General features: G+C 38.6%; 1 protein-coding gene across 2 annotated transcripts in view; it reads right to left on the reverse strand.

Moving 5' to 3' along the window:
• lingo1a (leucine rich repeat and Ig domain containing 1a) overlaps nt 1-25,502 on the reverse strand; it is a 258,282-nt gene that overhangs the window by 75,545 nt on the left and 157,235 nt on the right. For both annotated transcript variants that reach the window (XM_044125406.1, XM_044125405.1), the window contains one exon: nt 2,611-2,771. The gene's annotated coding sequence lies outside the window, so the exon portion shown is untranslated. The remainder of the gene's footprint in view (nt 1-2,610; nt 2,772-25,502) is intronic.

The raw sequence follows: 25,502 nt of genomic DNA on the forward strand, positions 1-25,502 counted from the left end.
AAAACTCTTCTGTCGCATCACATTTATACACTTCTTTGTCGTAGTCCATTGAGTAAAATGTGAAAATGTTTGTTGTAATGGCTTCTCAACCGATGTCGAGCTTAAATCTTTAATGGGTGGTGAAACCAACCACGTTTACGCTGCACACTGGTGAGTGTGGAAATCCGTTTAGAGGTGATTAACAATTCATAGATATGTTGTAAGAAAGTCCTTTGGGTGTAACCTTGAATAAAATCGCATCTCAAAACAGAAAACTATTTCTTTGATGATATTGCCTCATTGTGATAATACCTCTTTAAACCTGAACAGAAAAAACAAAGGACTGTGACTGGCTCTCTTTTCATACTAATGTACTGAGAAAGTCTTTAAAAGAACTTTACAAGGAATCAGATGGTGAATATTACCAAATAATAATATCTACTTCTGCAACATATTCCACCATGATTTTAGTATGTCAGCTTTTTGAAAATGGGCTGAAATAAAGATTTTAAAAAAAGGAAAGAGAAAAGCAGGAAGATAACATAATCTTTTGTAAATCTACATTATACAGATTTCAGCCACAGTGAAAGCCTTGACATATTTACGTCCCTCATTCCCCGGCTCAACCTTCCTCTTTTACAGGCAAACTGGGTCATTTATTCCTAAAATGCATAATTTCTCTCTCTGCCTGAAAGTCTGAGTATCCTCATGAAGTGCTCAAATAAATGCAAACCTACAAGTGTCACTTAAGAGGTCAAACTTTAGATTTGTCTTTCAGGAATGTGATTCCTGTGTACATGGGTCATCTGCTACTGGTTATTGACCTGCAGCAACAGTCACTGTCTACACTGCGGTCTAAGTGGTGTGTTCCTTAGTCTGTGGTGTAACAATGGTCGTTCTTCACGTCTGAATTCTCCGCAGACACCTGGCACAAAAACATGTAATGAGGTATTTGGCCACTCTAAGCATTTAGCATGCTGATGTGAGTGAATCTTCATCTGCACAGACAGAGCGACTGCATAACGTAGCATGAGGTAATGTCATCTTTGAGTAATGGCTGCCAGATTAACACATGTAATTGAATTTTGTAGCAGTTTGTGTGTATTTGTGTGTGATTCCACAGGATTTTTTGACGTGACCAACAAGCTGACAGCTGCATTCTCTATGCGTAAACTGGAACTACGGAAATAAATTTGTAAACACGCCATTTTTTAATATTTTTTTAAAGTGATGTTTTTTAATTAATCATTTTTGCACTCTCTAGGATGAGGCGGTTTTTCAGCCGCATCAGAATTTGTGTTTTTTTTCACCTCACATGAGTCACGTGATCAACAACTGGATGTTATTACTGGCAGAAAAGATGAAGAAGACGACAGAAAGTGGTAGGAGGATGATGGCGCAGTGTTTTTTAATGACTTATCACATGAACAAATGTATTTGTATGTGATTTTAATTGCTTTCTTGTTTAATGGAAATACTGCCGTTTGTTATTTTTTTTCTGACATTAGTGGAATTTAGGCAAGATGCGCACATTTGTAATGGAGACACAGCTGGATTTACTTGTGAAATTTATTTGTTTATCTTTCTAATATAGGTCCATATACCATTGTATGCTATCAAAATTACTGAAATATTTTGCTGTATTCATGTATGCATGAATCCGACTCTCCATTCTTTACCTCCCTCTAAAAGAGGTCCCCATTTTTGCAAGCCCATATTTTTCCAGCAGGACTTAGTAGGAAAGTCAACCCCTCAAACCATTATGTGAACATCGCTTTCAATTCGGGAGGACTAATTATACTGGAGGGAAGAAAAAAAAAAGAGCACTGCCATCAGCATATGCAATTTCCTTGAAAGGGACGCACTTGGTCAGCAACAATTCTGGTACGTGACAAAATGACACCGGCTTAAATGGCAGGATCCAAGCTTCCCCTGCTTAACATTGCCCCAAGCATCACACTGCCCCTTCCGGCTTCGTCCAGGCTCCATCTCAACGGATTTAATCAGAGGAATTACACACACAATACAGAGCTTGGAAAAGATCTGTCTTTGGTGATACACACAAGTCAGGATGATCAACCTGACCCGTTTTTAACTTGGTACAAAATATGGCAGGCTGTGAAAGAGGAACTTTTTTTTGTTATCTAGAAAATAGACTGTCCTGCTGAGACATGGAAGCTCATTCACCTTTAGCCATTTTTTAGTTTTGAGTTTCTAATCATAGTACAGTGACTACATCCAACAAAAGTGCTGAAGACGTGAAAAACAGAGAGTAAAGTTGAAGAAAACACAACAGCTCTACTAGAATCGTCTAATACCTTAGCCACACTTAGGATCTGTTTTTTTTTTCTTGCTTTTATTGAAGTAGCTGGAGTTGCATTTGTTGCCACAGAGACACTGTAGACCAATGGATTCGTGTGAGATCCAGCATAGTTTGTACCTTGAAAAACGTCACATTCCTGATAATTTCTTCTGCTTCTTTAAGCCTCGTCCTTAAACATCGATAACATTTGAACTTCTTCTGCCAGTACTCCTAAAGCTATGAGCTCTAAGGCAACAGACGCGGGTCTTTCCAGTGAGTTCTGAGATCACTCCAAGCGTGCCTCTTGGAAATAAAGCCTCATCGGTTACCTTAAGAACACTCCCAGGTGGTAATTGGTGGCCTGCTGCTCCCGAAGATGTGCTGGATCTGCTTACTGCGTGGAGAGTGGGAGGCAGGAGGAGTGAGCCGGGTCCCTTCTGCACCTAATCCACATATCCTCGCAGCATTCCCTCCTCAGACGATCAGCCACCTGCAACAACCAACAGGGGAGACTTCACTTACATTCTGCTGTGTAAAATCACCATCCAGTTTGTTATCATCACCTTTTTAATTCATTAGATAGCAGTATTACAAGACTATCGTTGGAACTGGGAGAGAAAGCAAATCAAATTATTCCTCATAAAGTTTTATACCAATATGGAGCGACTGTGTCTTTTAACTAAAATGTTTTTTGTTGCCATCAAGAAAACGTTTTTTTGTTTCTGTACTAGTTTTGTCTTTTGTTGCAGCATTGCAAGTTTGTTTTTGACTTGTGCATGGCAATGTTAAAAAGGAACTTAAAATAAATAAATTCATTCATTCATTAAATACATTCAACATTTGTGATATATATTTTTTTATTTTTTACTGAAGTAAACTAAACCAAACACATACTTCTATTTTTTTTAATTTCTGATTTAGGCAAAACAAACATCTAGAATCAAGATCCTCCATAAAACTAACAAGTTAGACTTTTATCTTTATATATTTATTACACATATATCTGTGTGTGTGTGTGTGTGTGTGTGTGTGTGTTTTCAGAAACAAAATAATAACTCTTATACAACCACTGCCTTTTCTTGGCTCAGTAGAAATCTTCATTTGTAGTAAAATGCAAAATATGACATTACAAAACAAATAAATAAGATTAAGTTGATTATTGCATCCTGATTGTTGTTAAATATCTACTAGCTCTGCTGCTTACATCACTAAAGACCAAAAAAAAAAAAAAAAAAAAAACTGAGGTCCATGCTTCCTCTGCTCCCTTCTCTATTGAAGAAGATAACGAGCTATTAGATACAAAACATTGCAGAGTTCACCTTGTTTGTTTGTTTTCCTTCCTGCCTATAGCAGTTAATTCTGCTAATAAAACTCCCGGCCCAGAAACCGTTTCAATCTCACACTGAAACAACAGACATGAATCCTGGAGCCCTAAACTCTCCTAAAACATTTGCTGCTCTCCGCCTGGCTACAGTCTTGATTTGCAGGAAGTTGCTGCGATATTTTAGGGGTTTTTTTTCAAGACATGTTTACTGACAAGATAAGACTTGAGCAGCTGGGATTAGTCTAAGGGTTAAAGTCAGAATTGGAGGTCACAAATGCAAAAAGATGCAAGATGCAAAAATGCTCCGTGGTGATGAGTGCCGCAGTGTTATGAAGGGTTTCTTTTATAGCTTGTGAATGAAAAAAACCCTCCTTGCAACAGATTACAGCAGTATTTCAGACTTCTGGGTTTCACGTCCTCACTTCCCGTCTGAAGTAACCACAGGCTTCATTTCCTTCTCTGCTGGGGAGAGACGATCAGCCTTCAGAAATGCATGAGGACTCTCTCTGGAGGCTGGGGGACGCCGGAGTTAATTTGTTCCTTCATTACATGAAATAAATCTCTAAATAGATGCCGGCGATTTTATTAATATTCACATTACGAATCACTTTCTTCTTCTTTATCTGCTGCAATATTTTACATTTATTCGCACTCGCAGGAATACCTGATGACAGAGTCGGTTCGTAATTATTGATGCGTCGGATCAAAAAACGTAGAATTCACTGCATCAAATTATCATGAAAGCTAAGCCGTGACTATCAGCGGAGAGTCTGACGGAGCACGAAGCAAGGCACAGTCAAATGAGTTGGCAATTTTTTTAATTATAATTTTTTTGATCTTGTACATTCTGACAGACACATGGAGCCGGATGATACATTAAAATCAGAGGAGACGCAACTTCCCTTTGATTTCCTGGCTGCGGAAAAAAAAAAGTCCAGGGCAACGTGTTTGAATATATACGCTGCTGTAATTCGTCTGCAACGTTATTGGCTGAAACAGAGACACGTTGATGTTCCTCAGGGGCGACGATCTTCGATTCGACGGCCTCAGTGTGAGTGAGACCACTTTAAAATACGACACAGCTAAAAGGTAGTTGCCCAAATTGCACTGCAAAAGTATTTAGAACTCGTACTTTTGACAGATTACTACGGAAGGCAATTAAGATCAAAAACCACAGAATTCTGACTTTTTTCAGAGAATTATAGGGAAAAAAACACAAACTGTGTAACATTATTGAAATGTCATTAGTTAAAGGCATAATTTTGAAGGAAAAAGTCAGAATTTGATGGGAAAAAAGGTCAGAATTGTGAGATTTTTTTTTTTTTTTTGCAATGGCTCTAATCCTCTTCCGTAGATCACAACCTCAAAATTCATGTAACTTTATTGGGATTTTATGTGACAGACTAGCACCGAGTAGCAAATAAACATTAACTCAGGGAAATCCAATAAGCGTTGGTCATAACTGTTTGCAGAGGGAATACATGATTGAGATTTAATGAACCTAACAAATTGCCTGAGGTGCAAATTTTTCAATATTAGCCGAGGATTTAATCATATTTCTATGAGTGCTACTTTCAAACCTCCGGGGAATATTTGCAGGGTTGTTCTAAATTTTAAAATGAACATAAAGACGCAGCTGTTAATTTACATCCATCTATTATCTATACCGTGCTTCAGCTTGCAGAGTGTTTGTTCCTCTACTGACAACAGTCATTGGGTGAAATGCAGGGGACACCTGGGCAAGTTGCCAGTCCATCGCAGGGCAACCTAGTGACACACAACTGTTAATATAAACCAAAAACAAAGAATTAATTGAAAAATGCCTGATTAAATCTGACAGGCATGTTGAAATAAGAATAAGATGATGGATGGAAATGACAATACTAACATCCATACTTTGGTTGGCAGGAATTTTTATTTTTTTTAATTAGAATGATATAAACTGATGTCTCACTCTGATCCGTTTTACTTTATTATAAATGGTTTTTTGCTAGTTAGAGGTGTATTTCTCAAAACTGTAATGGAAACACTGAACAGCAACCGGATGTTACTACTGGTGGAGATGACGAAGAAGACAAGAGGAAGTGGTAGAAGGAGGACGACATGGCGTGTTATTTAACGACTTATCAAGTGAACAAACTTATTCATGTTTGATTTGAATTGCGTTTCTTACTTAATGGAAACACCATAATTACAAAGTTGTGGTTCTTTGAGATTAAAGGAATACTGATAAAGTTTTGCACACCTTTGTAATGTTCAATGTCTGATCATTTTCACCACGTCTAGACGTACAGTATGTATAATAGCTGCTGCAGTGTGATTGGCCGATTCACTTTTTCTTAGCAGCCATTTAACAGGTGTAACTACAACGTGGTTACAGAGCACTTAGGACAAAATTACTTTTAGCCTGTGCTAAACTGTGTAATCTGCAGTATATGTGTAAAAAGATTATACTTTACTGGCATCTTGTCTTGATGTAACAGTAAAACGCAACGTGGATATTCATTAGTTTGTCTAAAAAGTAACTTCTCTGTTGCTTTACGGTTTAGCTGGTGTCAGCCGATGCCCATTTAAAGGCCTGCACCTTGATATTATTCGCCGTTTTGTGATTTCCTGTTCAGCACACGGAGCTCTTGAAGTGAAATCCAGCCCTGTCCACTTCACGTCCAAACGTGCCTCCGGCTGTTTCAGCTAGAGGCAATCGGCCCTATTGTTTCCTCACTTTGAAACCCTTCACAGTGGGCTTCACAAAAAATCATTCCCGCCACTTTGTCACATACGCGGGACCTTGGGGAATATCGCTCTTAACGCCGCTGCCTTCAGCCTCAGCATGCAGAAGCAGACGCCGCATGTTGTCTGTGAAGTATAGCCGTGACTCAGAAGGCATCAAGGACGCTCGAGTGACATAATTGTGTGTGCGTGTGTGTGTGGAGGGTGTGAGGGGTTAGCAGGTATTACAATGCAAGTTGAAAATCAGCAAGCTCTCCTTGAAAAACCTTGACATAATCACAGCTTAAACCAGAGGCACATTTTCACACCTCGCAGGAAAAACGGATCCCAGAAAACAGGCTACAGGAGAGATTAGAGGAGTCCGTGATAAACAGAATCTGCAAATTGTAAATAAAAAAAATTTAAAAAGAGAGAGAGAGGAAACTAGCACATGATGGAGGATGGGGGAGGTTAAGGCTCCAACTGGTAAGTTTGACAGGAAAGCAATTTTAGGGGTGAAGAAGTGATTTAATAAAGGAGATCCAGTTCAGCAAATGTAAGCATAGTTGGATTATGAATCAACGGCGACTTGTGCACAAGAAAAAAGTAAATAAATTCGGCGGCGTGCCGGCCTGATTTTTACAAATCATTTCCGTGAGAAGAAGCATTTGCCACTGATAGGTGGGGACTTTCATTTTTGCCCCCCTGTGTTTGTGACAAGATTAGGCTATCTCTCTGCGCGCACATGTATGACTGACTCCTTGGGGCTGCTCGCATCGCTCTTGTACGCCCTCCCTCACCCCCCCCCCCCCCCCCGTCCCAAGGCAGGAAGCATTTCTATTTTCAATGCGATTAGCTCTCACCACAAGCCATCTGACAGGCAAAAGCATCACCCACATGGCACTCCTCCCTCCAGGGCATCTAGCAGAACTTATCACAGCCACAGTGACTAACAGGGCGTCCCAGGGAGTGTACCTTACAGTAGGACTCGCAGTGGGTTAACGCAGCTTCACCCTTTCAGTCGTCTTTATATGAAATGCTTTCCACATAGATGCCAATTTAACTCGATCTTTGTTTGTTTTGGAACTCCAAACAAAAATGTAATTTGGAACAGAGTTGGATCTAACAATGAATTCTGGTTAGTCTTTTAATTCTGTCGTCAATTGTGAACAAACAGTTTTTTTTTTCCACCGATGCCGACTTTGAACAGTAAAAGTGTACAAAAAGGGACACTTTTAGCACGAGCTGGAATTAAAACAATCTCTAATACCCAAACCCGTGTCGTCTAGATTCTCGCTGTAACCACATTTGTGGTGCCATTTGGGAAATTCTGGTCGAAGGAGGAAGTTTCCTTTCCCCCTTTGGCGTGCACAATGGCTTCGAGGTGCCTCTCAGCAAGTCACTTAGCCTTAACTGCACTGCTGGGACTAACTGTGCAATATGTGGTAGGAAAGAAGTGTTGTAGATTTGCAAAAATGGGAAGTGATTACATTAATTGAATATGGTGGGTTGTTACAGGGAAAAAAAAACAGGAATGAATTAAACTGTTGCGAAGCTTGTCAAAAAGTATTTAACGTTTAAACGTGAGGAAACATCACAGCGCCACAGGTTTGTGTATAAAATTTGTATTGATTGTAAGTTGTGGTACTCGTAGTACAAACTCAACATTTCCCATTGCAGTAGGAAGAACAGAATAAAACTTGCTTGTTTTATTGGTTTTTCATACCAAACTGCCCTCTTACCATCCTGTAATGAAGGCTAATTGCTCTTTGTACTGCATATTAATGCCCCCAAGGTTCGATGATTTTTAGCTGAATTAAACAAAAAGTAGGTTAAACTCCCCTGCAAAGACCTGCCACTCAAAGCATTTGGCATGCCGAGGTGAGGGAGTCTTTTTCAATGCAGACCGATCACCTGAATAGTGCAGCAAGACAAAATTAATGAGTAATTGTCATAACATTTGCACACTTAAATAAATTCTACTGCAGTGGAACATTTGGTTGTATTTACCCAGATTGTCCTGCTCTATAGTCCACTACCTGCTTTTAGTTTTTGTCACATTTGGCATTCCACCATCTCGTTCTGTTTATTATAAATATAAAGAACATAGTGTTTATTATTTTTTCTGGCTTTTGGACTTTTTTCAATAAAACTTTTAATTCTCTAAAGCCCTTTTGAAGTCACAGTTGCACAATATAGACACGTTGTGGATAACCTCTTCTTACAGTAGGTTCCTAGAAGTCGACCTGCCAAGATCACATGCCACGTTCACTTCCAAAGGATGCAGTTGGAATTGTAAAAACCACGCTGTCAAATTAATCCTACGGTGGAACAGAGGCAGCTGTGGTTGCCATTTTTTTTTTCTTTCCCGGTCAGAAGGCGTTGTGATTGTTGATTTTACAGTTAAAACTAATGTTACAGTCGGTGGTTTACTGTAAAAAGTTCTGTTTTCACTTGAGGAAGAAAAAAAAACTGAACATGAAAACAACCTAGAAAATGAAGAAACTGAAAGTGTGCCAATTTCAGTTTTCACCAATTAATTCATTCCCAGCAACTTCGGAAGATTTGTGGAGGGCTAAAGCTTAGTGACATAAAATTCCTGCAGGCTGCTTCAGTGCATTCAGTTCTTCAATAGTAAACAGAATTGTTATTCGCTGTCCGTAGCTAGCATGTTATTAGCTGCCTGAGATTCGACTGTTCAAAATATTTCTCGGATAAGCCAGACACTGAAAGATCATCCTTTCTCATCCACAGACCTGCTGTCTGTGTCACATCACCGTATCATACTTGTTATGCTATTCAGGATTGACCTTTGTGGGTCATAGCCGTTATATTTCTACCTCAGGAGGTGGATCAGCAACGTAGCACCACTTGGTCAACGTCAACCCTTCACCGTAGGATTTCTTGTTGATTAAAACAGATAAACCAGAATGCAGAATGATTAGAAGAGTAATAAGATACATACATACATACATAGGAGAATGTAAAATGTGTATTTATTTTATATTTCAGATACCCAAGAAGATGCGTTTGACAAAAGGGCAAAGAATTGAAATGATACTGATGGCTGGATCGGGAAGCAGTCGCATGGTTGCACAAAACATTAACGGAAAACATGGAAAACATGGAAAACATGGAACGAGCATCACACACACGACACTGTGGCAGAACTTACTTGCAAGTTTCAGAAAACTGGAAATGTTGCAACCATGAAGTGGTCCAAGCCGTGCAGCGATTACACAGAGGCTCACAAAAATAAAAGAAGGGTTGTCCAATATGAAATGTTTCTTTTTTCTATGTATGGAAACTTCTGGCCCACCCTGTCATTCAATTAGGCCAAGTCTAATTTAAAAAATTCAGAAAATATCTTAATAGCTGTTAACATGATTGATTACTTGATAATCGACCATACTGGTAAGAATTGCAATCACAAAACACAAAACCACTGGAATAACAAGCAGTTATCAACAGGTTCGACGCTCTACCCAGCAGGTCCACGCCTGCCTCTCCCCGTGTGTCTTAGCATGTAGACGAAGTTCAGAGTTTGCAGGCCAGTTCTTACTTCATAAAGGTGTTACTATGGCAATGCATTTAGCCAGTCTCCACATGGCCCCACCTCAGCCTATACAGACTCCTCCCTGCGTCCTGTTAGCTCAGCTTCCCTTTGAGTTGGGACTCCTATAGTTTACACCTTACAGTGCATCTTTCACCTTAAACACAGGCAGCAATCTTGATAGAATATTTTTCAACAGCCACAAACAATTTAAGAGCTGCTGAGCTTATCACACTTCTACTGTAAGGTATGGCATTTCAAGGGTTAAATCAGGAAATGGTGTTTGGGGAAAAAAAAGAAAGAAAGAAAAAAGCTCCCCTATTCAGAAAGAATTTCCATCCATTGACTGGATGAAGCCTTTCTCCACAGACACAAACCGAATCAGGCACTGAATGGGAGCTATAATTATTGTCTCTCTTCTCACATTACGCCCGCCCATTGTCACAGCCGATCTGCCAGTAAACAACGGCCGTATGCTGATGGAGTGCTGGTGTCTAAACCAAAATGTCGAGTTAAAAATGCTTCACACACTCATCCGTTTGAAACGGCCAGTCCGGTTCCAACACAGAGTCGCTCAAGCACTTCTGTCTCTGTGCTTTGTGCAGGAACCCAGGTGGCAACAGGGGACTGATGGTGATCCACGGCCACGTCCCAGAACCGTTTTGGAAAATGGCCTGATGTTAAAATCAACTGCAAAATCCATAGAAGTGGCTCACAAAGCATCTTTCAAAGCATAGCGTCATTTTTCTGCTTAGGGTAAACGACATGCCATAACTTTTTTTATGGACAAAACATTTCAGGGGCTTTGCAGGGCTTTGTGATTGGATCACATTAGACAGTCAATGCTTTGCTGTGATCATTCACGTCCAGTTTGTCACCCTCCCTGTTTTACTCACGGCTCATAGCGTTCATGCTAATTGTTTCTAGCCACCGAGCTATCCTGCTGTTGCTTCAGATGAACGACTGTTGAGATAAATGCATGGTGGGTCGTCCACATACACACGGTGACGTCTCCCGGTTTTTCTCACTTTGGCTTTTAACTGCCATCGAATCAAAGCAGAAGTTACAAAGCTCTTGACTCGCGTTAAGTACAACTACAGAAGATGATTTAAGCGTTTCGGTTCTCAAACCGTGGTACAAGTACCTCTGGCAGTTGCTGCCTTTAGTGGCACTCAAAATACATTTTGGTGTCAATTATTTCCAAAGCTAAATGGAAATGAATTAACTGTGACGCAGAGCTACGAAGCATCAACAGCCAAAGAGGATAAGATGTTGAAGCATCTTTGCTTGTCGGAAACCGATGACAGAGGAGGGAATGGGAAAAGATTTAGAGAATTCCCAGCTTAAACTGGAGCAATCAGCAGTTAACCAGAACACGGATCACTGGGTTTTAGTCATGTTCCCAGTACAAGGTTTGAAAACCAGTAGGATTTTCTACTGGATATGCTCTTTGGCAAAGCTAATTTAGCTTAGCAACACAAATCAATCAGCATTTCTGTGCACTAAATACGTTGAAATTTCAAACTGCAGCAACATTTACACTAAATAAGACGGACATAATAAAAAGCACGGATGAAGTACTTTATTACATTTTTCTTCTTTGCTACCGCTACAGTATTACCACGTTTTATATTCATGTCGGCCATATTGGATTTTTAAAGGGTTTCTAGGATACCCTTAAAATACTGAGTCCTGGAGGCATTTCTGGACATTTTTTCAATTTAAAAACCCAAATATTATATTTACCTTATAGGTGGTACAAGCTACCATGCAGTTACAGTGAATAACAGGTTTTTTGCCTTGCGTTTATGAGGTAGCACATAAAGATATTTACTCCAATAGCCACAAAAAGTCTGAGAGCCACTGATTTAAACCTGTTTTCTAACATTTCTTTTTTTCCTGATGTTTTTAAAAAAAGAAAGTACTGGAAAGCTGCCACTGCTCTCCCTTTGCTAATAACTTTTGCTATTTATATACCAAACAAAGCTGCTATTGATTGTTAGTGTGTGTTTACACCAAATAACATGGAATAAATTGATTTAAGAAAACATCTGTCATAGTATATTTCCAAGACATTAGCTACTACTTCCAACGTTCGTCTTTGTTTTCTGTTCATATGGCGCTGTTATTCAATGAAGGCATGTCATATTTATGAGGTTATGTGCAATTTTTCCCTATTGTACCCAAAGTGTTCAAAATAAACAGCAATGTGGACTGAAGGACAAACACTCTTGCTTTGAATGGCCGCAATAAAAAGCATTTAGGTAAAGTTTGTGTTTTGTAAGCAATACATTTCTGAAAGGGTTTTAATGGGATCTGTTCAAAAGACAACCCCTTGATACGAGTCATGTCATTTCCCAAAGAAGGTCCCACACACTGTGCATAACAAAGCACTTATAAACAAGATTACATAACACTGAAAACAAATAGAAAAAGGCAGCGCACGGTTAGATTTCCACCCACATTTCAATACAAAAGCTTGAATGCGTCCATTAATTTAGCAAAACTTAATAGCATTCGAAGAAAAATAAACACAAAAGTGATTTCTGTATGTAATTATACTCGTATAATTATATATAATTTCCACAGCCTTTTGCGGCTTCACTTGTACAGATTTAAAATCACTCACTTATTCCGCCGTGTTACTAATCATTTATTAAACAAGATGTCTGAATTCCTTATGAATGCGTGTATTTGGTTGACAATGACGTTTGGGGTAAAATTCACGTCAGTCCCCTCATTAAAGCACATTAGTTGGGGACAACATTGATCCACTCAATAGTTATCATCCGTATGAGCAAGGCAAACAGCTTGTGATGACATAACACGCTCCTCACAGATGTTCTGCCATCGCATCACATTTCGGCAGACACATCTACACCCATGCTCCGGTGAACTCAGAATTTCATCGCACTGCTTTTTCTCTGTCACTTTTTATTTTGTTTATTTCCGCTGTGGCAGAAAGTAGCTGGTTTTAGCAGCCATTCTGCCACATCTTCAAATTGCAGCCTTGTCTACCTGCATTATTATCCAGGTTTTTGCATATAAACAGTTTGCAGTTTTTTTCCACACCTAATAGCCAAATTACACACAGGTTGGTTTACTGTATTTGCTCTGCTGATTAGCACAGTGAAAGAGGAGCTGCTGGGTGGGATTTTGTTGTTGGCTAAATGCAAGTTTTGTTTTTTTTTTCCTCCAAACAGCTGAAATCCATACATGAAATTTAGGAATGGAAGTAGAAGTCCGGGTTCTGCTTCTCAACTGCACTTGACTCAGCGATTGTCAACACGTGCAGGCATTTCTCGCTCAGAGTGGCCATCCCAGAAAACCCACCCAAAGCTCAGACCGTGGCACGCTCAGAAAAACAATCAGAACAAAAAAAAAACAGAGCTGGAAGTCACTCTTTGCATGCTGCTCATTTTACAGGGTAAATGTTTAGGTTCAGAATATTTTTGGAACACAACCCGTCCAGATGATTTACTGGAAACAGAATTTCCACAGTTTGCTGCAAACGGCACGGTGTGAGCAGAACCACCGCATGACAAAAACACAAACACAACCATCAGTTTGGTGGTGGAAGGATGGATGATTTGGACTTGATTTGTAGTCTAAAAGGTGCCTAGGCACCTTGAAGTCTGTCGCAATAAGTCATTAATTAGATAATAAATTAAAATTAGATTGACTGTTTCCATTCTGATGATTAACTCTGAAGTGGAATTTTGCTTACAGGGACGTCAAAATCCATTTCCTTTATGGTTTTGATTGCAGTTTTCATTTCCGTTTTACTTATTGCTTTTGGTTTTATTCTGGATATTTACACAATCTTCCAGTTATAGAGTTAGATGTTCTTTACAAAACTAAAGTTTATTAGCTTTTGAGAGAGTGAAGGTGCATTTTTAAGCCGCCGTCAATATATTACTTGAAAATGTTCTCGAAACAACATTATAATTTATGGCAATAATTATAATAATTAATAATTAAATTTGTTATGGTGACAGATTTACTCCTCTGCATGTCAAAGTATTAATGAGTCGAATGCGACGCAATCTATTCGTCACCTAAAGCCTGGATGAAATCTGGCCTTCGTCCGCAGCTCTGGAAAAGTCTGTTGCAACGACCTAGTCAAAGTCGAGACAGCAACATGACGGCTTTGTCAGAAACTAAAAGGACAAATTCCTGCAAACCTACCTGGACTGAAGCAACACTGGTAAAGACAGGGGAGCAAAAGCACTCGGCAGCAAAGTGAGAGACTGTTAAAATCATAAATAAAACCAGCCCATTCAATTTGGGGTCAAATGTTGTTTTTTTTCTCAATGTTGTAAAATCTTAGTTGTAGCTAAGTTGCTATCATGACTATTGATTTTCATGGAAAACAGTCTTCTTACAATCACTGTTTGTAATCCGCTTGCCTGTTGTTAGGGCGGCTGGTCAATGCAGAGATACAGTTTGTGTTAGTTTGGAAAATAAACCGCATTAAACCGCTGAAAACAATGTTTCACGACACACTGAGTAACACATTCTGTGTGAATAAACAATTATTAGCTTCATGGTTACATTTTATGCTTAGATTTCACTCCCACTTGGACGTATGAATATGTTTCTCTAGAATTGCTCTGTGTGTTCTGGTTGCATTGATTTGGTCATATTCCAGATTTATTATGGAAAAGGTTTGTTATCTAAATTTATGCTTGATAAAAAAAACAAAAAAAAAAACAACTCACGCTGAAATTTCTCCAAGCTGACGTGCACAAAGGTTTTATGATTTTTATGCAGAATTGCTGCCTTTTGGAAGATCTCAAAGGCTGAATCACAAACTGTTGTTTTCCTGTCATTAAATTAGCAGAAAGCTACAAGTAACATGAATGTTTGTGAACTGGACTTGAACTACAGTGCATTCGTGCCTATTTTACTTCACGAGGCCAAAGTGAGTAAAACAAAATTTAACACCCCAACCAAATTAAGCATTCCTAATTTTTATCATCAACTTGCGGGCCTCTGTTATAATTAGTTGTAGGGCTTTAAATAACACATGTGCGTTAAGCGCGAAAACACAAGCCAAATAGACTAACCGAAGCTAACCTCCCACGAGACGACTTTAAAAAACTTTTGACCCGCAAAAGTAATTACGTTCTCCCTGAGCCCTTGTTTTCATGGTTCACAACTCCTGCCCTCTACTAGCCTCAAGAAGAACTCTGAACTCATTTTTGTGACTTAATTCGAAGCACAATACAATCAGGGTAATTAGGGGAACATACAAAAGTTCGGGTGGCCGCCAGATTTAAAGAGTCACCGGGGAGAAAGACGCTAAAAACGCCAGTCGGCCTGTTTGTGTCTCTAATCGAAAAGCAGCACTTTTTTACGGGAGCTAATGAGAGAGGCCTGTAGCGGGAGAACTTTAATTAGTGCAAACAGAATCAATCACTCATTTGTGTATTGCAATTTTTTTTTTTTTTTTAAACATATCCTCATAATTTGGCCTTTTGTTTCATTTTATTTTCTTTAAATTGGGATGCGTCGTCATATGTTGTTGTAGCGCCCATATAAAATCAATATGCCATCAGATTTAAGTCATTATGTAAACCTCATATCTGTGCCAATGTTAATAATGTATTTTTTTTTATCTATCTAAATAATTTACAGCAATATAATCATTGTACTACACAATGCAACAGCAAATCTAAGGTTATGCTGTAAACTTAAGAGTGAAAAGAGGCTCCAGATCAGCCTACACTGTTACATTTCAGAACAGTGATTATGAAAGTCTGTGGTAGCACCTCTGTGCCTTGGTTACTTGGTTTCCATAGTGATGTATAACAAACAACAAGGCTACAAATAAAGATGCTATGAAGACATTAGTGGCTGGAATTGGAGAATTCCCAGATTTGCCTTCTGGCTCAAAATGCTCAATTTTAATCTGCTGCAGTACAACACTCTTCAGTGTAAATGTTGTTACTGTCAGAAGAACACTCAATGTTAGCTAATTGTGTATTGATGTAGAAAGCGGATCATAGTAAAGATGTGCGTTTCTACTAGCTGCCACAACAGAGAACTAGACCTCCTGGTCCTCAGGCTTTTCTTACCTCCTCAATTTAAGACGTTTGCTGTTTTAGTCGTCTGGTTGTTTCATGCTATATAAATATTTGACATCATGAAATTTATTGCAAAGAACTCAAACTTCAATACACTAGAATGATTTTTACTTTCACAGTATTACCACTACGATGATTGCAATGTGACATGATATGCAGCATTATTTATAGCTTCACTCTAAAATAAAGGGCTGATTCAAAAATTTGTTTTTGATTACTTTTGAATATATCTGATTTACGAATATATATATATATATATATATATATATATATATATATATATATATATATATATATATATATATCACAATATCTTTTGTGTGCATGTGTAAACAACATTTACTCTGCTGGTTGCAATCCGTCGTCCATTTTTAAAAAAAGTCTTAAATAACAGTGGCTCCCTTATTGAAATGAAAACCTCACCCTTGTTGTTAGTTTTCTGTTCTCCGACAAAATAATGTCATAATTCTCTCATTGTTGGTTGCTCTATGTCAGAACCACCACAATAAATAAAACACAGCAGCTCGTCTGTGTACGAGTTCCTCAGGATTGCAGGAGAGGATCCCTGAGTGACTTTACATTTGGGATCAACTTTATATCCGTTTTAATTCATCGCAGCTCGTTACTGCCTGACCCACAGACGCGTCTCCTCAAAATGTTTTGGTCTGGTGGGTGACTTCATGGGAAACTGTGCTCCGTTTCACGCTGACCTGTGGACCGGCATCTCAGTCATGAATATTTACGACCACACCGGGAGGCCATGGAGACTCATTATAACACCAGGCTATTATTCCAGGCCTACCGTTGTTTGAACAATGTAATCACTCATGCTCTCAAATTGGAAAACTAATGAAATTGTAATCTTGGGATAAAATGATCATCTTACCGTGAGTCTGACTAATCTGGCATGTGGAAAAAGTGAAGAAAGAGTCCAACGCAGAAGAAAGAGCAAAGACTCTTACGAACTGTTGATTTCATTTACTGTTTTGGGTTGTTGTTTTTTTCCAGATGGATGTTACGAATATGGGTCCAGAGAATTGTTATCTGGATAAATGAGTATTCTTTCAAGACTTGTATTAGAAAAACTCATCAAATTCAAGCATTTACGCACAAAGTAGAATTTTTATCTTTACGTTTGCAGCATACGGGTCGACTCACACACTGTGGGAAACCCTGGCTATGATAACGAGATCTCAGGCTTCGGCTGATACGAATCCGACACACAAAAAGCTGCGCTGAATTGACTTAAAATGTTTTTTTTTTAAATAAATAAAAATGACATAGCCATACTCAATTACAAATGTATTTGATGACTCTGCACCAGTACACCACATTTATATACACCAGCAGCTTTACAAGCTCGATCAAACATGTAAAAGCAACTTTAATTTGTTCAGTCAGTGTAATTAGGAGTAGAACAGCCGATGTGAAATAAATAATAAAGTTCATTTCCAAAACCTGTTTTGGTTCAGAAAGAGCAGCTATATCCTAAATATAATGTAAAAACAATTAATAGACCTCTGAGGACTAAGCATAGAATTAGAATGATTAGATCTTATGGATTGGGCACATCGTCACTGATACCCAAAGTAGAATTTGTTTCAGTATCTGGACGGATAGATATTACAGTCAAATCGATGCATCTCTATTCATAATGCTACATTTCCAATTGTCAATTAATGCAATGTTAATTTATCTCACTAAATGAACTCAAAAAGTGAAATTCACATCATAGATGCACTAGACGGCGATACCTTTATTAATTTATTTCTAGTCATTTTGTTGAGTGGCACACTGCTGATTAAGCTTAGAAAGTCAGAACATGAAAAAAAACGACAATAGACCAATAAAAATAGATTATTAATGCAGAATGTTTTGGGACAGAAATGTCATGTCGGGGAGGAGAGGCCGCAACAAGTCGTGACTAAAGAAGCCGAATAACATCAGTGACCTGTTAAAGGAATCCAAGGATAATAACAGAAAGTCAGGTGGAAGGAAAAAGTCTGGCACAATAATGTACAAAAGCAGCAGGAATACCAACAGGCTTAGGGGGATTGTTAAGCAAAGCTAATTTATGAGTTTGGGAAAAGATTCACAAGACCTGCACTGCCCCTGGAGCCGGTGCCTCGGGAGTGGCAACACGACGACATACTCAGGAGATGGGTTATAGATGTTCCTTTCCTTCTTAAAAGCCTCTTCTGAACCAAAGACCACTTCAGAAGGCTCTTACACCGGCTAAGCAAGGGAGAAGTACAGTCGCTCAGTGGGGTTTAAAGTTTTCAGAAGCACGTAAATGTTTAATTTCTTGTCGGAGTGCAGAGGGACAGGATCTGAGCTGCTTAAGGTCCTGTGTGGACTTTACACAGACAGCCATGATTTGGTAAACAAGCTCATTTTCCGACTACTGTGAGGTTCTGGCTTCCCTCTGTGCCATGAGCAGCTTTTTGCAAGTAAAGGAGGTTATTATGAGGCTATTGTCATTATATCTAATCATTTAAAGCTGCAGGATTAAGTTTGATTAAATATATATATATATTCATTTTACATATTTGTTGAAACAGACACTATGCCGTGACAGTGTAATACCAGACAAGTAATCTGTGAAAAAATTTAGCTTTTCTGCCTTTTCTAACTGCTCCCTCTGCCAACTAAAAACAACCAATAAGAGTCAGGAGGCGGGTCTTAGCGCTGTCAATCATGCTTCCATAATTTGTAACACAGTGTAATGTAGCTCTAATTCAAACTCAAACTAAAAATTTAAATATTTTCATTTTAAGACAAATATCTCTTAAATAATTCATTCTTTAGGTTCATTTTTCAATGTCCCGTTTGGTGAGTCTAACGTGAGAAAGTACAAAAAGTAAAAACTTTAATCCACTTCAGTTGCGCTGAACAAACCAAAGATTGAATCGAACTAAATTAATGAGGAAAAACCCGCCCATCATCTGAAATATGAAGTTCAGATCAACAGAAAGGAAAACAGCAGTAACAAACAGCAGACGCACTGAGAAGACTTAAGATTCAGTGAAAAAGCTGCCAAAAGAAGTTGACCTTTGTTGTGTGTGTTTGGAAAATTGAGATAAAGAAAAAACTGGAGTGGCGTTTTAGGGTCTTAAGATTAATAGCAAATGCAAATTTGTGGCTCTGTAAGGCGTCCAGAGTCATGAAGCTGGCAAAGACTCAGAAGTATAAATGGTATAAGTTTGAATGGAGAAGATAATATTGTGCTGACACACTTCCAAGCAGTTTCTTTCAAAAGTAAAAAAAAAAAAGAAAAAAAAAACTGATTAAAGATTTTCTCTCTCTCTTTTTTTTTTTAGTCTCCTAGTTTAGTTTGAGACAGTGGAAGAAAACCACATGTATCTTAACTTGGTTTTGGTAGCAGATGCACTTTTATTGGTAAAAAAAGAAACAGCTTCTGTTCGAGGACATCATGTACCAGATACTCCAAGTCTGACCCTAACACTAACATACAATTTATGGTGGCTAATTTGCGTTGCAATCACTCTTTCCCAATTTGAAACATCTATCTTGGATTTAAAGAAGATACAATTCACCCAGCATGACTAAAACGGACCGCTGAAACAGTTAGCGTCTTTAAAACCCTTCTGCTCTTTGTTTCTTATCTGCTATATTTAAAATAAGACAAAATGTTTTGACTTTGTTATTGTAAAATGAAGGCTTTGGTTTGTCATTTGTGAAACAAGTATTAAGTTTAGCTCCAAGGGGAAGATTAACAGCAGCTGCTAACTTTGATTGGTTAGCAGCTCACTGTTAGCTCTTTTAGCTAGCTGCCATATTCTCGCAGTGTGTGGAAATGGCTTTGAGTAGCCAAAGTGCTGCCACACAGATGTGATAATGTGATATATTGTGTGGACGCTTCTTTGGTTCTTTTGTAAAATGCACAGCTGGACAGAAAGTAAATTTTTCAACATAGATATCGGGCTTAATGAACTCCCCGAGTTCACAGTAATAGCTCACTTATGGAGTAACCGGATAGAGCTCTACAAGCTAAATTTTACTTGGAAAAGAAAACACCCAGTCATTTTAAGACTGGGAGATTTTGCAGAAAATCTAGCATCTTAGTATGGAGCAGCCATTTTGTTTTATTTGCATTACCAGCGCAGACATCAGACTCAGTAAGACCAACAAACACACAAATAAAACGTCCACCAAATGGTCGAGTGAAATTGAAAATTGCTCACAGTTTAGTCATCAAAATCAGACTATTTTCCCTTCCTTGTTAAAAATGTTCCAACAAAAGAAACAAGATATTTCTTGTAGAGATTGTTTTATTCTAGTGGAAAGTTAAGTCTTCTTCCTGCATATTGTCACCTTCCTAAAATAATGGCCTCAGGCTTTTTTTTCTCTTTTTCTTTGCTAATATGTAGCCTCAAAGAAAACCAAAAATAGATAATAGCTGGTAAAAGTATGCAAATGTTTGAGAAGGCCAGAAATCTCACAGAAATCTGTGCAGCTTCTTGTTCAGCGGTCTGCCGGTTGGAACTGAAGGGGGCGAACATTACGGCAGACCTTTAGCTGGGAGGACTTCCATCTTATTTTACAGCTTGTGGCAGAAATTTTATTGCTGATCAACAAATGATTCCAAGTTGTCATTTAAAGAGATAAATGAAACTTCCGCTCAGGTCGTCGGGGTCAAGAACGCGACGATTATGGTGTGGAACATCTCTCTGCCTTTGAAACATTCTCATTGTAAAACATGCAGTCAAACTCTACGATACTTCCTTGACCTTTTCCACTGGCTCAACTCGGGAAAAAAATCTGGTTGGAATAAATGAATATAATCTTATCAGACCACAGGTGAGGCGTACACACAGGTCTCGGTTCTGAGCACAGCCGGTCTACACACACACACACACACACACGCACACACACCCTACTACCTAAAGCCCTCCATCTCAATAGCCTTATCTGTGATGTGCAACTGATGAACTCCTTGAAGACTGTGAGTTTTGCCCGTGTGGATGAACTGCCAGAGGGACAGGGGGCTTGGTCCATTTCTCTCACACTGGTAGATAAGCGCCGTCTGTCAGATTGATTGACGTTTCAAAGACGGACAGCCTCTGCCGTGGTGGACGGACTGCACCTTCCAGGCACACACACTCTCTCAGCCTTGTTCTCAAGACCGGCTTCAAATGCAAACAATCTGCACACATCAGGAAGGAAAACACGACCCGCATGATGACGATTTGAATATTGACACAATTAGGTTTCAGACATGAAAAGCCGAGGAAGGGACGCACTGGTAATTCATAATTGGGAACTTAGGATTCAAGAAACCTGCCTCGACTCAGTGGCTGCTGGCAAAGGAGCAGCATTATGCAAAATCGACTTTTTTGAGCTTTACATCATGTTACATTATTATTGTCTCCTCAAAAACATACACGGAGTGTTACGTTGAATTTTTCAAGCATGTTTGAGAAATACTGTAATCTCCAGTGACAACCGATCGGCTGTGGGAAACGCCTGAATCGTAACTCGCTTCTCCACTGTTAGCGCATTTAGCAGCACGTTCACGAGATAGATTGATTGACGGCGGTAAGCCCCACCTCCTGGCTCTAATTGGTTGTTTTTGGCCGGGAGATTGATCTTTTCACAGATTATACATCTCATAACAAACAAAACATATTCTTAATAAAAGTAACATACTTTCAGGTTTAAGGTGAGGATTTTTTAGTTTCCACACTATGACAGTGTTGTTGTTTTTTTTAAAAAATACTTTAGAATAATTTCTTTAAAAGAAACTTACATTGTCTTTCCAGGGAAGACTGGCAGTGTACAGAAACAGGATGGGGTATGTTGGACAAAATTTCATTCAGACACTTTCTCTTGCACCCCATTACATAGACTTGAAGGAGTGGGTTAATAGAAACCTTTGTATATTGTGATACTGATAATTGGCCCATGCCTCTCTAGTACATAAAAGTTAGAGAGCTGGGAGCTCCTCGTCAATCATATTGATTTAAAACCATAATCCTGTGTTTTTAACTCAAAAGAATGACTAAATGAACAAGACAAGACAAAGTTAGTGGAATACGCTGTGCAAAGGGGTAATTACTTACAGATTTTAATAAATAAAAAAAAGTCTCTCATTGTCTTATACTTCCAGTGCGCCTTCATGACACCTGGCTTGCCAGAGTAATGAACCCAACTGGGAATGAGCTGCGGCGCAATATTAAAAATCTGCCATGCAGCATGTGCGCTTATCACTCTCCTAATAAGGCAGCAACTGTGAGCCGCAAAAATGCATTTTTTTTCCATTTCACAAACAAAAACTAATAAATAAATAAGCTGTCCTTTCACAGAGGGGTCTTTGCATTACCTTATAAATGGAAAAATGGTAAACTCACTGACACATGCTGCAGTAAACAAAAACTAGTTACACGTTATAAGAGGAAGAACTGGGACAGTGAAATAGCTTTGAATTTGATAACGGAAAGACTGAAATAGTGAGAAAGAAAAGGTTCAAATTAAACCGTGTGGTTATAAGAATAAATTAATAGATAAATCCACGTTGGTCAAGCTGGCAAAAATATTCCCCTCACACCTCCTATATAAATGTTTTTTCTTTGAGAATACTACTAGTCAGTCAACATTGTTACAGTGACGTAAACTATCCTGAGTTGTAGAGATTTTTAATATTCTCTTGGTTTTCAAGAAAGAAAAAAAACTAGTTGCTTGAAACGGAGACCAAAGATCAGGAAGTACCAAAACGTCTTCAAACATTGTAGACATTATGTAACACAAACCGTTGCCTGAGATTTTTTGTTATGTTTAATTCACAGAAGTACTTTAAAATGATGGTTCAAATCTGTTAAAGTAGGAAGCAGTAAAATGACAAGCGGGTACTGCTGAGCTAAAATTAGCCTCGTAGCACAGCAGGGCATAGTATCAGACTCCTTAACCTTTTTCAATTTCCATTTTCATGTCTTCTTTCAGCAGCTTCTTTCTACAAAACTTTGATTAAGAGGAAGTGTTACTCCTAAACATTACAAATCTCTAAAGTCAGCATAAAGAGTAATGAAACTCAACTTAATCGATTGCTTAGTTGTAACAATGATTCCCGGTACTTAGTATTATACCATTTATATCCTCTCCTATGATGCCACTTTTATAAGAATGTATTTGTGGGTTGCGCAGCACAGATCAATGTGTCTGTTGCATCTTTAAACAACCTGGCAAATCCTGCGTGTCAACATCAAACAAGCCTGTTCTGTTATTGATTACGGTTTGATGTGACGTGCTGGATGAGATGATAGAAGTTTAGAGAACACAGACATAATGGCAACTTGATTTATTATTCATTTAACAAACGGAGTCCTCCGCACTGATGAGAAGGACTGGTCTAGCAGTCAGCCATCTTGGTTTGAGTAAGTTCAGATTAGGATTTATGTATTGCGCCTGATGCCAACAGGGAATCCCCTTCTGATGCAACATGGATGCCAAGCAAGGAGTTCCATTGAAGATCACGTCAATCTATGTTACAAGCCTCTTCCTTCTTTGGTTCACTTTCTCTCTCTGGTTTGTTTCCCACTGTAAGGAAAAGGCACCAGGATTCTCTTGCAAGAGCACTAAGAAGGAGCTTTCACATCTGCCCAAATGAGAAACGGATAGTAGCTGCGTTTCTACTGACCAGAAAATCACGCAAATTAGAATTACGAAAATAAATTAGCTAAATGGACACATGGGAATATTTGAAAACCATCAAGTTTTCTTGATAAAAAGATTTTGTGCTAGGATGAGGTGGTTTTTCAACCGTATTGCAGTTTCGCAAAACTGCAATGGGAACACACTCTTATCGCAACATACGAGTCATGAGGTGAACAACAGGATGTTACCACTGATGGAAAAGACGAAGAAGACGGCAGGAAGTGGTAGGAAGACGATGATGACGGAGGATGCTTTTCAATGACTAACAAACTTATTCACGTGTGTTTTTAATTGCATTTCTTTTTTAATGGAAACACCACAATTACAAAATTGCAATCTTTGACATCAGCAGAATACCAATAAAGCTTCGGACACGTTTGTAACGGAGCTAGTGCTCGATATCACTTAAATCCACTTTGTGATTACTTTCAACGCAAAGTTTGACATCAGCGGAGCGCTGACAAAGTTTTGTGCACATTTCTAATGGAACACAGTTAATCAGATAATATGAGTTCTGGTCAATTTAGAGCAAACTAAAAAGCTCTGATGTCCTGTGAGTGGAGTTAGGATGGAGAAGGAAATGGAGTGAAAGATTAGAGCTTTAACAGTAAGGATGCAGCAGCTGCTTTATTCAGGAAAGATCAACAAAGTTGAGTCAGAAGGTCCATATTTGTTCACAGTCAAAAGAATGAGATCCCAGAAACAGCAGGCTAAATCACAGCTGTCTAACGTAACTAATCAAATCTGACCTGCCATAATACAAGAACAACAAAAATATAGCACGCAAAGGCAGTACGCAATTTAGAAAAAGAAAAAAATATAACCCAGGTCCGATTCTTGTTGCTGAACTTAGGCTGAAAAAAAATATCAAGCCCAAAACATTGAGAACCCGTATGCCTTTCAGTTTTTATGCTTTGGATCTAAATAATTTACAGGTCCTTTAAGTTTCTTTTGTTAATATCATTACAGTTTTGCACATTTAAGTTATTATTGAGTGGATACAATAAAAAAGGCACAAGAAATGAATTTCACTTTTAAAAAAAATAATTTTTTGTGGGCCTCCACTGGTTTCATTTAGTCAGTTTTGGCCCTCGATGGTTAAACGTTTGAACGCCTCTCGGCTAAATCGAGTTGGCTGGCTGAACTATTCCTCAGCTAACTGAGTAGTTGTTTCTGGTTATTTAGATAGTTTACAGTTCAAAGTAATAAAAAAACAAACAACTAATGTTAAACCCACCACAGCTCTGTTGTCAGTAAGGAAACATCTCTACCACGTTCGTTATGAAAACCATAAAAACGGAGTAAAGATAGAAACACAGAACTAAACACAATCTGAAATGCAATTACTGTTTGGTGAATTAAAAGCTCCCCTGCTGATCTGAATTATGATACTATCACTTATCAAAAAATAATCGTTAATGTGATTAAAATGAGATTTTTATTTAATTCTCTCAAGCAGCAATTAACCTTAAAAAGCAGCCACCAGGGAGCCGCTCTCAAAAACCTGATCTTAAGAAGCTACAACTTTGGTTTCAACACGTCTTCCTCGTTTGCGTTTACCAATCCTCCCACACACTTCAGACGGGCCTGTGAGCGTGAAAGACAAAACACAGAACTTTTTTTCAGGCTTATCTAATGAACTGAGAAGTGGTGACCTAAATTTTGCTCCTCTCTTAATTCCCATGTGAGCTCCACGGGTATTTCCTGTTTACTTGTAAGGCAGACGCCATCGGTGAGACGACAAGTTTACAAAAACGACTGACGCCTTTTGGAAGGACTCAAAACTTTTTCACACTGTCAAAAATGACTCCACACAGTTGTATGGGTTTTTGATTGAAATGAGTAGCTCAGCAAGATACCAACACTGATTTTAAT

The sequence above is a fragment of the Gambusia affinis genome, linkage group LG08 (assembly GCF_019740435.1).
Source record: "Gambusia affinis linkage group LG08, SWU_Gaff_1.0, whole genome shotgun sequence".
NCBI classification, from domain to species: domain Eukaryota; kingdom Metazoa; phylum Chordata; class Actinopteri; order Cyprinodontiformes; family Poeciliidae; genus Gambusia; species Gambusia affinis.